The following is a 16,859-nucleotide window of genomic DNA, read 5'->3' on the forward strand; positions in this document are numbered from 1 at the left end:
TTGCAGAGGAAGGAACACTCCCAAACTCCTTTTATGAGGCCACCATCACCCTCATACCAAAACCAGACAAAGGTACTACAAAAAAGAAAATTACAGAGCAATATCACTGATGAATATAGATGCAAAAATCCTCAACAAAATACAAGCAAACAGAATCCAACAACACATTAAAAGGATCATACACCATGATAAAGTGGGATTTATCCCAGGGGTGCATGATTTCTTCAATACATGCAAATCAATCAGTGTGATACACCGTATTAACAAATTGAAGAATAAAACACATAGGATCAGCTCAATAGTTGCAGAAAAAGCTTTTGACAAAATTCAACACCCATTTATGATAAAAACTTTCCAGAAAGTGGGCATAGAGGGAAGCTACCTCAACATGATAAAGGCCATATATGACAAGCCCACAGCAAACATCATTCTTAATGGTGAAAAACTGAAAGCATTTCCTCTAAGATCAGGAACAAGATAAGGATGTCCACTCTTACCACTATTATTCCACATAGCTTTGGAATTCTAGCCATGGCAATCAGAGATAAAAAGAAATAAAAGGAATCCAAATTTTAAAAGAAGAAATAAAACTGTCACTGTTTACAGATGATATGATACTATACATAGAAGATCCTAAAGATGCCACCAGAATATTACTAGAGCTAATCAGTGAATTTGATAAAGTGGCAGGATACAAAATTAATACCCAGAAATATCTTGCATTCCTATACACTAACTATGAAAAATCAGAAAGAGAAATTAAGGAAACAATCCCATTCACCATTGCAACAAAAAGAACAAAATACCTAGGAATAAACCTACCTAAGGAGGTAAAAGACCTGTACTCAGAAAACTATAAGACACTGATGAAAGAAATCAAAGATGACATAAACAGATGGAGAGATATACCATGTTCTTGGATTGGAAGAATCAATATTGTGAAAATGAGTATACTACCCAAAGCAATCTACAGATTCAATGAAATCCCTATCAAATTAGCAATGGCATTTTTTATAGAACTAGAACAAAAAATCTCAAAATTTGTATGGAGACACAAGAGACCCCAAATAGCCAAAGCAATCTTGAGGGAAAAAAACACAGCTGGAGGAATCAGACTTCCTGACTTCAGACTATACTACAAAGCTACAGGAATCAGACTCCCTGACTTCAGACTATACTACAAAGCTACAGTAATCAATACAATATGGTACTGGCACAAAAACAGAAATATAGATCAATGGAACAGGATAGAAAACCCAGAGATATACCTCCGTACCTGTGGTCAACTAACCTATGACAAAGGAGGCAAGGATATACAATGGAGAAAAGACAGTCTCTTCAATAAGTGCTGCTGGTAAAACTGGACAGCTACATGTAAAATAATGAACTTAGAACACTCCCTAATGCCATACACAAAAATAAACTCAAAATGGATTGAAGACTTAAATGTAAGACTGAACACTATAAAACTCTTAGAGCAAAACATAGGAAGAGCACTCTTTGACATAAATCACAGCAAGATCTTTTTGACCCACCTCCTAGAGTAATGGAAATAAAAACAAAAATAAACAAATGGGACCTAATGAAAGTTAAAAGCTTTTGAACATCAAAGGAAACTATAAACAAGGTGAAAAGAGCACCCTTAGAATGGGAGAAAATATTTGCAAATGAATCAATGATCAAAGGATTAATCTCCAAAATATATAAAAGCTCATGCAGCTCAATATTAAAAAAACAAACAACCCAATCAAAAATGGGCAGAAGACCTAAATAGACATTTCTCCAAAGAAGACATACAGATGGCCAAGAAGCACATGAAAAGCTGCTCAACATCACTAATCATTAGAGAAATGCAAATCAAAACTACAACGAGGTATCACCTCACACCAGTTAGAATGGGCATCATCTGAAAATCTACAAAAAACAAATGCTGGAGAGGGTGTGGAGAAAAGGGAACACTCTTGCACTGTTGATGGGAATGTAAATTGATACAGCCACTATGGAGAACAGTATGGAAGTTCTTTAAGTAACTAATAATAGAATTACCATATGACCCAGCAATCCCACTTACTGGGCATATACCCAGAGAAAACCATAATTCAAAAAGACCCATGCACCCCAATGTTCATTGCAGCACTATTTACAATAGCCAGGTCATGGAAGCAACATAAATGCCCATCGACAGACGAATGGATAAAGAAGATGTGGTACATATATACAATGGAATATTGCTCAACCATAAAAAGGAACGAAATTGGGTCATTTGTTAAGACGTGGATGGATCTAGAGACTGTCATACAGAGTGAAGTAAATCAGAAAGAGAAAAACAAATATCATATAGTAATGCATATATGTAGAACCTAGAAAAATGGTTCACATGAACCAGTTTGCAAGGCAGAAATAGAGACACAGATGTAGAGAATAAATGTATGGATGCCAAGGGGGGACAATGGGAGGGGGATGAACTGGGTGATTGGGATTGACATATATACACCAATATGTATAAAATAGATAACTAATAAGAACCTGCTGTATAAAAAATAGTAAAATAAAATTAAAAAAAATTAAAAAATATGTAAAAACCTATCAGGAAAAAAAAAACAAACAGGCAAGCTGGTAAAAGATTGGATTTGGTTTTCTCTCTCTGTTCAGAGAACAAAATTTCCTTGGAATCCTGCTTTTGATAACAGATTTTGTGAGTTTCTGTTCCTTTAAGTGATCTGTATTTGCTTTTGAGATCTCTTGTCACTTTGGTTAAGGAATAAGTATTATCTTATTTGACCCAATGTTTTGAAACCTTTTGACAAACTTCCCAAATATCAACTTTTAATTAACTTTCTTTTTACCTCCAGCTAAATTTAGGACACTTTAGAGGATCCCTGAGACATCTCACAGAGAAATATTTAACTAGTATTATTTGGTATGTTAAATTATACAAAGAACATTGTCACATGAGTGATAAACCTACTTAGAATACACAGTACTGTATGGATAAATGTTATTAATATAGATATTCTAAAAATTATATAGAGAGCCTGCACGCCGCAATGAAGAGCCCACACACCGCAATGAAAGATCCCACATGCCACAACTAAGAACCAGCACAGCCAAAGATAGATAAATAAATAAATAAATAATTTAAAATATATAGTTTTAGTTGTTGTCTTAAAATGTTTTATGTTACAGCAACTTGGTTAATCTTCTTTGCCAAAAGTATTGTAATCAGATCCTTAGCCTTGCCTTTTTAAGTATCTTTGTCATTCATAGATAGTTAAAATGATGCTTTGCAAAATTGCTTCATCTTCCAGAAGAATCACTTGACTTTTGACAAGTACACTTTTCTGATAACTTTTAAATCACACTACTAAACTAGGTAAGAAATTTAAAAAATCTAATGGAAACTGTTAACAAAAAGGATTAGTTACATAGGATTGAGTAAACTGATGAATGTGGTTATAATTTTTATGGTTTCTGTCTAAAACATTATAAGATTTTAATCTGTGTTTTCCAGATATAAAGAAACCCTTCCCTTCAAGCTAATTATGACTAATAGCAATTTGGTAAATTATACCCTTGTAAGCAGGATGGAAACATTTCTCTTTTCTCTCTACCTGATCCCTCCAGAGATTGGACACTCTTAGGTTCCCAGCAGCTTTATCAGATAAATTAGGAAGGCTACCTCCTAACAGGTGCAGAAATCTGAAGGTATTTTTTGAACATCAGAAAGGGAGGAATTCTCCTAAATTTGTAAGGTGAAATCTGTGGCAAGCCCTTGGCGTGGCTTTCCTGGCCCTGGGAGGAATTTTATGATTTCATCAGACTTAATTTGTGAACCAATTAATTTTGATTTAACTATCTTTGATAAAAATGAGGGTTATTTTAGAGGAAAAGAGATGTTTCAATGGACATCAAAATCTTATTGTGTTATTGAGGTCTGTTTTCACTAAGATTCACTTCCCAGATAGCTCCTTGCTGTTATGTTATACTGTTGCAAAGTTTAATTGAATTATTAAAAGGACACTCTAAATTTGTTTCTGAAATTTAACTCAGTAATCTATCTCTGGATGAAGATCAGATGCTCCATGATCTGCAACCAGGAGATTAGCACCAGGCTATGGTCATTTAAAATTAAAGGCTCCCTTGTACTGGGGACAATTAAACCACACTAGGGATAACTGGCCTAGTAACACTAGGAAATTTCACTAGATGTCTTATGGCCAATGCCAACATATAATTTCTCTTAAAGATAAGGATTGGTACAGAACAGACTAAGTCAGACGACTTGGAAATGTTCTGGGCAGGACCTGATGGAAGTTCTTGGCTTAAATTCTTACTTATGACCTTACTAATACAACTATCTATGTTACTTTTTTTAATATTGCCTGTTTTACAAAATTGTTTCTTGCACTACCAAATGTGTGACTGAGCCTCTGATAAAATGTTGATATATAGCTCCATATGAGATCAAAGATTGTAATAATGTAACTCTAGATATGGGAAGAAGCAAGAAGAGGGAATATTTTCCTGGACCATAAGAGACTATTAAGACAGGTGGTCCAGAGACTTTTGGCTACTGTGCCTAGGCCAGTAATAGCACATTGAGTGGCCTATCAGTGAAATCTTCGCCAGACCTGGGAATGAGTATTCCCAGCACCGTGAGGTGAAATGACCATGAAATGCCCCCCAAACCATGGTCCAATTCAACAGAAAATTGGCACTTGCCTTCTACATCTGCAAGGATTAAATCAATGACCACTGCAGCCACTGACCTTCAACAGACACTGAAAGGAATTCAGGGTGAAGATTAGGAATGAGGAACTCCATGTTCTGGGAAAAACTGGCAGAACAGACCTTCAGATAGTTAGATACTTTCAGGAGAAGATTTTATGAGCCCAAATTCTTGCATCTTCTCATATCTAGTAAAGCACTGAAATCACTAACAGTGGCATCTGTTTTGGCCGTTATGGAGAAAAAGGCAATTGCAAGTCAAAATGGAGTAGCTGTGGTTCAGACATCCAATGTAATACTAGGGGGCATTATGGACGTGATTTCAGACAAGTCCTTGTATTTCTGAGAACTTGAGTTTTCTGAGCTGTGTCAGACTTGGGATGACACCAGCCATTATCAAAGCAGTGTCTGCTGGCAGACATCGGTAGCTGCAACCTTATGACCTCGAGGTCTCCCCTTGCAACTATTAAATTTTTAGATAATAAAATTGCTTTAGATTAGATGTTAACAGAAAAAGAAGACATGAGTAGTGGCCAACAGTTCCTGTTATGTATATGTTAATACCATATCAGAAGTTAAAACCTACTTAGATAAAAGTAGACAATTAGTTACTTGGGTACAAATCTCCCTAAGATGTGAGGTCCAAACTGGGTTTCAGGCTTATTCTCCTAGATTCCTCAGGGAATGAGATTTATTTTGTCCACTAAAACTCAAGTTGTCACTCCTCCAAATACTTCTAATTGGGTCTGTTACACCAAAATGTTGGACAAAGGGATTGAGATCTTAATCATACAAGACTCAGATCCAGGACTTGGAACTCAGAAATATTTCCAATTTGGTGTCTATTCCCCAAATTGAAGCAGGACTATGCCCCATTTCTGCAGGAAGTGGCCAGAGCTGTCATCACCCTCAACCATCGCCTTTGAAATGTTGAGGACTATCAAAGAAAAAGGGAGATTGAAAACAAGCAGGACTCTGTGGGTCTCCCAGGTACAAATCCTTTCTGTGCCCTCTGTTTCTGTAGGATATAGGCTTCATCCCAAATTTTGCCTTCCTTTTCTGGGCCCAGTGCTGATCATCCTGTTAAGCGTCCTGTATGGCCCCTGTATGTTTTAACCGTGTACAAGGTTTATCTCCATGGTCCAACATGGCCCAACAGTTTCAGATTAAATTTTTGTTACTACAAGGGTAGAAGCTGGTTTCAGACATGGAATACCTCGATTTAGATCAGAGAGAGAGAGAGAGACGTCTACTCTACTGGACAGGATGGCACCCACTCCCAGCAGGAAGTAGTTACAGAAGAAAGAGACCTCCACCCCAATTCCCAAGAAGTATCTTAAGTATGAAGTCTCTCAGTGGGCAGCTGGTAGGGAACTGCTGACCGAAACCACCTTCCTTGGCCAGACACAATGATAACCACTTGCCTGAGTTGTCTCACAACAGAAAGTCTGGATAAAGGATGCAGTGCTGCCATCAAAAACCAACTGGGAGGGCTTCCCTGGTGGCGCAGTGGTTGAGAGTCTGCCTGCCGATGCAGGGGACGTGGGTTTGTGCCCCGGTCCGGGAAGATCCCACATGCCGCGGCGCGGCTGGGCCCATGAGCCATGGCCGCTGAGTCTGCGCGTCCAGAGCCTGTGCTCTGCAACAGGAGAGGCCATAACAGTGAGAGGCCCTCGTACCACAAAAAACAAAACAAAACAAACAAAAAACCCAACTGGGAGAATTTGGAGGGCCAAAAGAAGGGGGGAGAAGACAATATGTCCTGCCAACTTCCCATAAACCCTCACAGTGGAACCCACCTTGGCTGAAGGATGTGTGCACCACCAGGAAGGATCCTGAGTCAGACCAAACATGGGCCAAGGAAGATGATTGGCCAGAGACAACCTGGAAACTAACCCCATTACCGTAAAACCTGAGACTGCGAGCCAAGTGACAGAGCAGTTCTCCTAAGTTCCCTTACCCTGCTGCTCTCTGCCCGGGTGCCCCTTCCCAATAAAGTCTTTTGCTTTGTCGGTATGTGTGTCTCCTCAGACACTTTATTTTCTGAGTGTTAGACAGGAGCCCACTCTCAGGCCCTGGAAGGGGTTCCTTTTCCTGCAACATTTTTCCCATCAGATTAACAAAAGTTAAATTGATCCTTCACTACCAATTGGCAAGGATTGTGAAGGAAATCATATACTATCATTGGAAATATTAATAGATACAGATTTTCTTTTTACACTTAAAAATATTGCAGCATCGTAGGACAAAATAGACTTGATTTTTTAAAACAACATGCTTCAATTTTATCAATAAGACTTATGAGGGAATATAATTTTGGGTGCAGGTAGTGTTGCTACAAGTCTCCTGAGAGACCTGATTTAACCTTGCTCTTCAGTGACGCCATGTCATAATTTCATGCAGCCCTTACTTAAAATATGCCCCCCTTATTCTTCATCTCCACTCCCATTCACTTCCCCCATTGGGCACCTGAATCTCATTTGTCTTTAAGAACGGATTTTTCTTCTAAATATGAAGTACTGCTTTGTGTGTATAAGTGTTAATTTACTGATATGTTCATTTTTATGTATATACTGTATAGGAATTAATTTATTATGTTGGGCTTTGCTTTATAGTTACTGGTATTTACTTAAAAGCAGTATTGGTATTTGCTTTTACAGTACCATGTGAATGACAGTAATACTTTATTTTTCAGAAATTGTGTTTTCTTTGCCTGCAGTCTACCAGTATTCACTAGTAATAATATATTTCATTTTAATGATTTATATTTTATCAAGTTAGTGGAAGAATACCACACTTCTCCAGTATTGTTTCCAAAAGGATTCCATTACACGTTATACTGAATTCACATGAACACAAAAGTATGTTTTTAGTGTTGGGGAAAAAGAAATTTTCCTCTACCCTTCTAGGTTGTTCTGGCTGGTCTAACTGTCACAGGAATGTGGACCCCTTCCAGGGCCTGAGAGTGGGCTCTTGTCTAACTCTTGGAAATGAATTGTCCGAGAAGACACACGTGCTGACAAAGCAAAAGACTTTATTGGGAAGGCTCCCGAGTGGAGAGCAGGAGGGTAAGGGAACCCAGGAGGACTGCTTGTCACGTGGCTCGCAGTCTTGGGTTTATGGTAATTGGGTTAGTTTCCGGGTTGTCTCTGGCCAGTCACTCTGACTCTGGGTCCTTCCTGGTGGTGCGCAGGTCACTCAGCCAAGATGGATTCCAGCAAGAAGGATTCTGGAAGCTTGGTAGGACATATTAACTGGAGCCTCTTCTCTCCTATTGAACTTCCCCGAATTCTTCGGGTTGATGATAGCTTGTTAGATCTGCAATCCTTACCAGGACCTCCTGTTGTAAGAGAACTCATGTAAGTGGTTACTACTGGGCCTGGCCAGGGAGGGTTGTTTCAGTCATTGAAACAACTCAATGTAACAACCAAACTGACATGAGACATATTGTATATTAACGCATATATGTGGAATCTAGAAAAAATAGTATAGATGATCTTATTTGCAAAGCAGAAATAGAGACACAGATGTAGAGAACAAATGTATGGATACCAAGGCGGAAAGCAGAGGGTGGGAGGAATTGGGAGATTGGGACTGACACATATACACTATTGATACCATGTATAAAATAGACAACTAATGAGAACATACTGTGTAGCACAGGGAACTCTACTTAATGCACTGTGGTGACCTAAATGGGAAGGAAATCCAAAAAAGAGGGGATATTTGTCTATGTATAGCTGATTCGTTTTGTTGTACAGTAGAAACTAACACAACATTGTAAAGCAACTATACGCCAATAAAAATTAATTTAAAAATAAATTGACATGAAACAGATTGACAGAAGATAATCAAATGAAGTTCAATAACATGGGTACATGGGAGAGGCCCAGGAAAACTGAGTAAGTCACCAAAATAGCCAAAGCTTCACCTCAAATACATCTTCAGCTAAAGACAAAAGAGGATGTTGAGGGTCGGAGGGCCAGTAATGGGAGTTGACCAGGAAAAGCACAGTAAACAAGGGTCAGGTTGTTTATGCAGATTTAAGTCCTTGCTTCTTTCATTGATAAGAGTTTCTAGAGATTTGGTCATCCTCCTCTTTCTGGTACAGAAAGGGAGACACCCTTACAAAGGGACATTTCCCTTATAAATGTAGATGTTTCTTAAGGGTAACTCCTGCTTGGCATTCACAGTTTTCCTGAATGTCTGCAGTTTCTTAGAAAATAAACAGCTTAAAATAATTGATATGCCAGAAACATATTTTGAGGTGGCAAGTTTCTCTCCCCTACATCAGCTACAACATCTTTTCTAACTTTCTCTTCAGCTAAATCTTTTTTTAATCCTGTTATGAAAAAGTAAAAGCTTATACAAAGTAGAGAGAATAGGATAATAAACCTCCATGCAGTCATCACCCAGAGTGATTATCCTTTCTACAACTTAAGAATCATTTTAGAATTATGTTCTATATATATAAATAGAATGGACTTAGATTATTTCTCAAGAATTTCCTTATGAAGTCAGTCTACATCTATGAACCAGAGCTTGAGTAAAAAAAGGAAAAAAGAACATTGCTCACCCCCTGGCTCTACAAGGGTTAAGAGGCCACCCACAGCAGTCACCTCCCCCAACAGTGGACCCTGTTAGTAATTCAGGGTGAAAACCAGGATGAGGCACTCTGTGCTTTGGATAAATGAGCCCCTATATAGTTAGATGCATACCTCAGAAAGAATTTTCAATGACCCCAGATTCTTGCATCTTCCTACACATAGAAAAACACTAACTTCATTCACCTGAGATACCTTTTTTTTGTAACTTGAAGTAATATAAGCAGATAGGTTAGGGTGTCCTTGGCAAAAGATGATCAGGCATGGCTTTCTTGACATAAGAGAGACTGTTTTGACCTAAGACATTTTGTGATCTAAGCCTGGCCTCAATGCTTGCCCTTGAACAAGTCTCAGTAGTCAATGATCGTAAGGGAACAAATGAATGCAGGAACAGAGAAAAGGTAGTCAAACGATAGTGCAGTGATAAAGCAGAGTCCTAGTTCCTCCTCAAAGGATATATGTAATAATACACTTTTGCATTCTGCAGGAACTAAGGCCCCCCACCCAGGTGGAGGATGGAATGAGGATGTTGACACTCTTGACTTCAGTCAACTAAAGTTTGGAGTCTGTTGACCTTTACCCCAATTCTATACCAAATTCTCCTCTGCTTGAGCCCCTTCATGAATAGGCATGTACCCTTAGCTTAAAACCTCTCAGATTTTGCTGTTCTGGGATACACTGCTTTGGGAAGATCCCTGCTGTTCTCCTTACTTGCTGCAAGTAATAAATCCTTCCTTCTCCTGAACTTTGGTGTGGTTCTGTCTTTTGACACCCACCGAGAAGCAAGCCCACTTTTCTGATAACATAACATATAATACCACAGCAGATTGAAGGCAGAAGCAAATATGGTAAGCCAGATGTCTTCTATTAAGCCAGAAATTAAAGATGTTGGCAAAAATGTAAAACAATGTCACTCGTCTCACTATTTGTATTTGTGTTTTAGAAATATATTTTTCATATTAATATGTGATGACTATTATTTTTAAGTGACTTCAATTTTTCTGTTTTATTCATAATAGTAGCTATCAATTGACATTACCAACATAAACAAAACTTCTTTTAGGGCCCTGATTAATATTTATGGGTATAGGGGAGGAAAACTAACTTTGCCTCTACCCTTCTAGGTTCTTGGCTAAAAACCCCCTGTAGTAAAAAAACAGATTAACAGGAGAAAAAATAAAGTTAACTACGTATGCCATCTACATCTGGCAGCAGCACAAAGACATGGAAATAAAAAGGTGGCCAGAGGATTAAGATTTATATACCATCCTGAGCTATGGAAAGGGACGGGAGCCGGGGATTGCCAAGGGGGAGCAGTTCCTGGGAAGGTGAGAAGAGGAGCTGGTAAACAAAGGTTGTTATCCTTGCAAGAGAGGTTATTTCTGCTAGTAGCTATTCTACTAGCTATTCAGGCCCCCTTTCTAATGAAACCCTCCTTACCAAAGGGTAGCTTCTACTCTGTTTTCAGAGCTTCTGTGTCTAAAGTTTTACAAAATAGTCAGCTCAAAATACTCTTTATGCCAAAGAGGCTTATTCTGCTACCCTTCAGTGTAAATGGGTCTTGAGATAAAAAAGTGAGAACCACTGCTTTAAAGTTCTAAAAGGAAGAAAAATAGGATGAAGATGGATCACAAGAGAAAAGTTTGCCCTTGAACCTGGAGAGGTGACTCCTTGTCTTAAAAAGAAGGTAAAGAGCATGGATTCCCATCTGATTCAGGTCTTACAAACTTATTACAGGAAGATGAGGGGTTTCCTATCTGATAGCCTATATATTTTATCTACATATCTATTCACTTAGTTTCTTTCTTGGTATAAGTTACTGTAAACAATGTTTAAAGGGTTCTGGTTTCAAGTCATGTTTAGAAAGTCACTTCCTATACCAAGATTGTAAACATGGTCTCCAAAATTTTCTTATATATTTATGTGAGGGTTAATTTTACTTGTCAACTTGACTGGCTGTGGGGTGCCTAGGTTAAACATTTCTGGGCAATGAAAGTAGATGAAGTCACAGGGTGTGAGTAGACAGAGATGACAAGAGAGCCCAGGACTGAGCCCTTGGTCATTCCAACCTTGAAAATCCAGGGAGAGAAACTTCGGATGCCAAACAAAATGGAATAAGCCTGCTATAGTCTATCTCTCCCACCGATTTTGATCTTGGAGAGGCAGCAGTGGGCAGTGGCTTGAAGCGAGGTCTTAGTTCTCTGCCCAGGAATCAGACCTGGGGAACCTGGATGAAAACCAGGAATTCTTGACCAGCAAGGTCTAGAGGCTAGAAGCAGATTTCCCTGGCTCTTGCCCCCGGTGAAAACTGCATTTCTCAGGAGGTAAAAACTGTAAAAACAGGACCAAGGTATATTATTAGAGACACAGCACAACAAGTGGGAGAGCACACAGAGAAACGGTCTGTTCATTTAAGATAGAGGCAAGGTAGAGATACACACCCAGAGAGAAAGGGTGTGGGCCTCCCCGCTAATGAGGAGTGCAGTAAAGAGGCTGTTAAATCATTTATATAGGGCAGTTCTTCCGGGTCTTTGTTTACCCTTAGCCAATTATCTGGTTTCCTTTTCCACACCTGACCTGCCCTAGGGCACTCCCCAACACGAGTGCCCAACTTTTTTCCAAGATGGAGTCCAGCCCAGAGGCCTAGGGGGAGCCTTGGCATCACCTCTTCTAGGGTGGTGCCCCCTCCTTTTTGACCCGCAAGGGGCCTTTCTGCCCACGTGCAGTGTCTCCCTTGCCCCAAGGATGGGAAATATGTGGCCTCCTGATCTTTACTCCAACAGGGTTTAGCCCCTCTGTCCTCGGGAGACAAAGCCTGGCTATTTATCCTGTTTCTGTAGTTATTTCTCTTTCCAAGAGCAAACAGGAGGCAGGTTGTAAATATCTAACCTGGAGCCCACCTATCTCCTGTCTCAGGAAATGCAAACAGGAGGCTATTTGTAAGTGTCTGGCCTGAAGCCCATCTTTTTCTCACCCCAAGAAATGTAAACAGGAGGCCAGCTGTAAATGCCTAGCCTGGAGCCCATCTATCTCCTGCATCAATTTCAACTGAAACCTGGACAAAATACAAAAAGCAGTTACCTGAGGAGTCTGAAAAGTAATTAAGGGCAGGCGGACTGGGGAGGGAAGGTAAAACTTGTAGAGCAAGCTGTAAGGTGGCAGTGAGTTTCCTGGGGTTTCCCTCCTTTACTCTCAGCTTTGACCCAAGAGTGGGATGGTGAGTCAAAGATGGCAAACCCTTGGAGAAAGACCCTTCTAGTGAGAGGACAGGGAAAGGGCACATGGAGAGTGTGAGTTCTCGCCTTGCTCTGCCTGAGACTAGTTCACGACCCAGCAGGGAAACTGCACTCCCGGGCTACAGAAACGGGAGAAAGAGACCACTTCTTACAAAGAGTGTGTGTGTGTTGGGGGGATGGATTCTCCTGTTATTTTTTCTCTTTTGCCACTTTGTCCTCAGGGAAGGCCCGATTGCCCAGAACTGCGCAATAGCATGGGAGGCTAAGTTTGCAGGAAAACACCATCATTTGTCCACATGTAATAGGAAAAGAAAGTCAGCGAGTGTGGGGGAAGCAGGTGGGACCTGGAGAAGGGAATTCCCTAACTCTGTGGATAGCTCCAGGCCCACCTCTAGCTGCTTTGAGAAATGAGCTGCAATGTAAACCCACAGGAAGTCCCAGACATCTCCTGAGTGGCTCATGCCTGGGGCACATCCAAATATATTAAAAGCCTCTTAAAAATAAACAAGAAAGCAAACAACCCAGTTTTAAAAATGGACAAATGACTAGAACGGACATTTCATCAAAGAAGGTAAAGAGATGGCAAATAAGTGCACGAAAGATGCTCAAAATCCTAGCCATCAGTGAAATGCAAATTTAAAACAAAGATACTACTACACACCTATTACAATAGATAAAACTTTTAAAGAGTGACAATGTCAAGCTCTGGCCAGTAGGCCGAGGCTGGAACTCAAGTTGCTGGTAGGAGTGCAAAATGGCAGTTACTTTGGAAAATAGTTTGTCAGCTTCTTTCAAAGTTAGACCAGGGCCGCTGTGGCGGAGGAAGCGGCACCGGCGGTGGTAGAAGCAGCTACAAGCTCCCTGTGCCGGGGCGCTGCTGCACGCACCCCAGGAGCCGCCCGCCCCGCTGCCCTTGGAGCTGCCTGACCCGCCAGCTTGTCTGTCAGCCCCCAGCCCGGCAGCGCCCCCAGGAGTCCTCCGACTTGCCTTCGGCCGTTTGTGCCACCTGCAGCCTCAGCCCCAGCTATAGGCGCAGCCACCGGCACAACCCCAGCCCCAGGTCCTGCTGCAGCTCCTCCAGACACAGTCCCTGCGCCGACACCCTGGAGGTTGGGTTGCTCTTCTCCAAAATCAACTTGCTTGCCCACCTGCGTGTCGCGCCCTGCCACGACCTTCACGGCACCAAGCTGGCACCCGGCAAGGAGAAGGAGCCCCTGTAGTCGCAGTACCAGGTGGGCCCACCACTCAGGCATCAGTGTCGCCGACAACTTGCCGGTGACCAACAAGCACGTGGAGAAGGACCGGATCTCCGACTGCGGAGAGCTGCCTAATGGCACCCGAGTGTCTGTGGAAGTGGTTCTGCTGAAGAAGGTGACCTCGGGCTTCCCCGGCATCATTAGGCTCCTGGACTGGCTCAAGAGGCCCGACAGTTTCGTGCTGATCCTGGAGAGGCCCGAGCTGGCGCAAGACCTCTTCGACTTGATCACGGAAAGTGGGGCCCTGCAGGAGGAACTGGCCCGCAGCTTCTTCTGGCAGGTCCTGGAGGCACCGTGACATCAAGGACCAGAACATCAGTATCCGCCTCAATCGCTGCGAGCTCAAGCTCATCGACTTCGGGTCAAGGACGCCGTCTACACGGACTTCGATGGGACCCGAGTGTACAGTCCTCCAGAGTGGATCCGCCGCCATGGCTACCATGGCAGGTCGGCGGCCATCTGGTCTCTGGGGATCCTGCTGTAGGATATGGTCTATGGAGATATTCCCTTTGAGCATAATGAAGAGATCACTGGGGCCAAGTTTTCTACAGGCAGAGGCTCTCTTCAGGGTGACAGCATCTCATTAGATTCTGCTTGGCCCTGAGACCATTAGATCAGCCATCCTTCGAAGAAATCCAGAACCATCCGTGGATGCAAGATGTCCTCCTGCCCCAGGAAACTGCTGAGATCCATCTCCACAGCCTGTCACCAGGGCCCAGCAAATAGCTTTTCCGGAAGGTTTTCCCCTCTCTGTCAGATGCTCATGGGAGGGGAAGTATCTGTTCCCAGCGTCCCAAGTACCAGTGACACTTCTCTCCAAGCAGGACAGTGCTTGATACAGGAACAACATTTACAACTCATTCCATACCCCAGGCCCTGGAGGCTGCTTCCCAAAGGGAGGAAGAGGGAGGAAGAGACTCCACTCCAGCCGCCCTAGGCCTCGACTCCTCCCACAGATGCTCTCCTTCTCATGGAGTCCAGCATGGCTGGACTCTGCAAAATCCCCGGGGGTGGGGGGCTGGGCGTGTGTCAGAATCCTGCCATGGAACTGTTCCCTTCATCAAGAGTTCTGCTGAATGCGCGATGGGTCAGGTAGGGGGAAATCGGGGTGGGGTGGGATAGGACTAGCACCATTTTAAGTCCCTGTCACCTCTTCCGACTCTTCTGAGTGCCTTCTATGGGGACTCTGGCTATGCTGGGAAAAATACTTGAACTTGCATCTTTTACCTGTTGCTTCTCCAAAAATCTGCCTGGGTTTGGTTCCCTCTCTTTCTTCCCCACCCCTTCACCCCCGTCCTTCATATGAAAGGTGCCATGGAAGAGGCTACAGGGCCAAACGCTGAGCCACCTGCTCTTTTTCCACCTCCTTTAGTAAAACTCCCAAGTGAACTGGTCTTCCTTTTTGGTTTTTACTTAACTTTCTAAGCCAAGACCTCACACACACACACAAAATGCACAAGCAACGCAAATCCAAAAAAAAAAAACAAAAAAACTGTAAATGTGTGTACAGTTGGCATGGTAGTGTACAAAAGCATTGTAGTTGATCTAATTCTTTTTTAATTTTGCCTTTAAGTTATTTTACCTGGTTTGTTTTGTTTTGGCTTTTTTTGAAAGATGCGCATTTTAGCCTGGAGGTCAATGTTATGTATTTATGTATTTTTTTAATTGGTTCCCTTCCTGCTTCAAGCGTTCATGGCTGCCACCATAGTTTTCTTTTCTTCTTTCCTCCTCTGACTTGGGGATCTTTTGGGGAGGGCTTCAGCGCTTGCTCTGCTCCTTCATAGGGTGACAGGACTCAGGTGGGACAGCTGCTGCAGCTCCCTGACTGCTGCGGGCCCCCTGGCCTGGTTTCCCAAGTGGGTATGGGGTTCGTGGGTGATGGGGGAGGGGCGTAGCTGACTTCTGTATATAGGGTGGATATATGAAAAGCAGTTCTGGATGGTGTACGTTCTGCATCCTCTCTGGGGCTGTGTTTTGAGCAGTATGTGGTCTTCTGGTTTTATCTGCGTGAAATACTGTACAGGGGAATAAAAGATCTTTTTTTTTTTATACTTGGTGTTTTTTGAATAAAAACCTTTTGTCTTAAAGTAAATAAAGTTAGACCATATGACTCAGCAATCCCACTCCTAGGTATTTACCCAAATGAAATGCAAGTTTCACTTCAGGGAAGTTCACACAAAAATCTTTACACAAATGTTTACAGCAGGTTTATTCATAATCACCCCAATCACTTCCTTTTGGGAAGCAACCCAAAAGTCACTCAACTGGGAGATGGATAAGCAAACTGTGGTACATTCCTGGAATACCATTCAGTAATGAAACAGAATGAACTATTGGCACTCAGGACATGGATGGATATCAAATGTATTACGCTAAGCAAAAGAAGACAGACTCAAAAGGCCACATACTGTAGGATTCCATTTATATGACATTTTGGAAAAGATAAAACTATGGAGGTGTGGAACAGATGTATCCTTGCCCACAGTTAAGAGTGGGGGTAAGGTCTGAGTATAAAGGGAATGTAGAACTAGGGTATTTTGGGGAAAAGGGCTGCTGACACTGTTCTTTCTCTTCGTTGTTGTAAGAGTTTCCTATAGCTGCTATAACAAATTACAAAATTTGTGGCTTAAGACAACACAAATTTACCATCTTACAGTAAAGATGGCAAATAGTCCTAAAATCAAGGTGTTGGCAGGGCTGCATTCCTTCTGGTGGCTCCAGGAAAGAAATGGATTACTTCCTTCTTGCCTTCACCAGCTTCCAGAGGCAGCCCACATTCCTTGGCTCAAGGCCCCTTCCTCAGTCTTCAAGGCCATCAGTGTAGCATCTTCTAATCTGTCAACTTCCCTTGTCATACCTTCACTGACTCTCCTGCTTTCCTCTTTTCCTTATAAAGACACTTGTGATTATGTTGGGCCCACGGGCACCTCCATCTTTCATGACGCTTAATTTAATCACACCTGCAAAGTCCCTTTTGCCATGTGAGGGAATAAGTTCATGGGTTCTTGGGATAAAGACATGAAAATCTTGGCAGG

The 16,859-nt window shown here is 42.0% G+C and overlaps 1 pseudogene; it reads left to right on the forward strand.

Moving 5' to 3' along the window:
- The first annotated feature begins 7,935 nt into the window (after nucleotides 1-7,935).
- Nucleotides 7,936-14,550, forward strand: LOC111168104 (serine/threonine-protein kinase pim-1 pseudogene; annotated as a pseudogene).
- The last annotated feature ends 2,309 nt before the right edge of the window (nucleotides 14,551-16,859 follow it).

The sequence above is a fragment of the Delphinapterus leucas genome, chromosome 5 (assembly GCF_059928025.1).
Source record: "Delphinapterus leucas isolate spDelLeu-1000000601 "Yukka" chromosome 5, BTC_Dleu_Yukka2, whole genome shotgun sequence".
Taxonomy (NCBI): domain Eukaryota; kingdom Metazoa; phylum Chordata; class Mammalia; order Artiodactyla; family Monodontidae; genus Delphinapterus; species Delphinapterus leucas.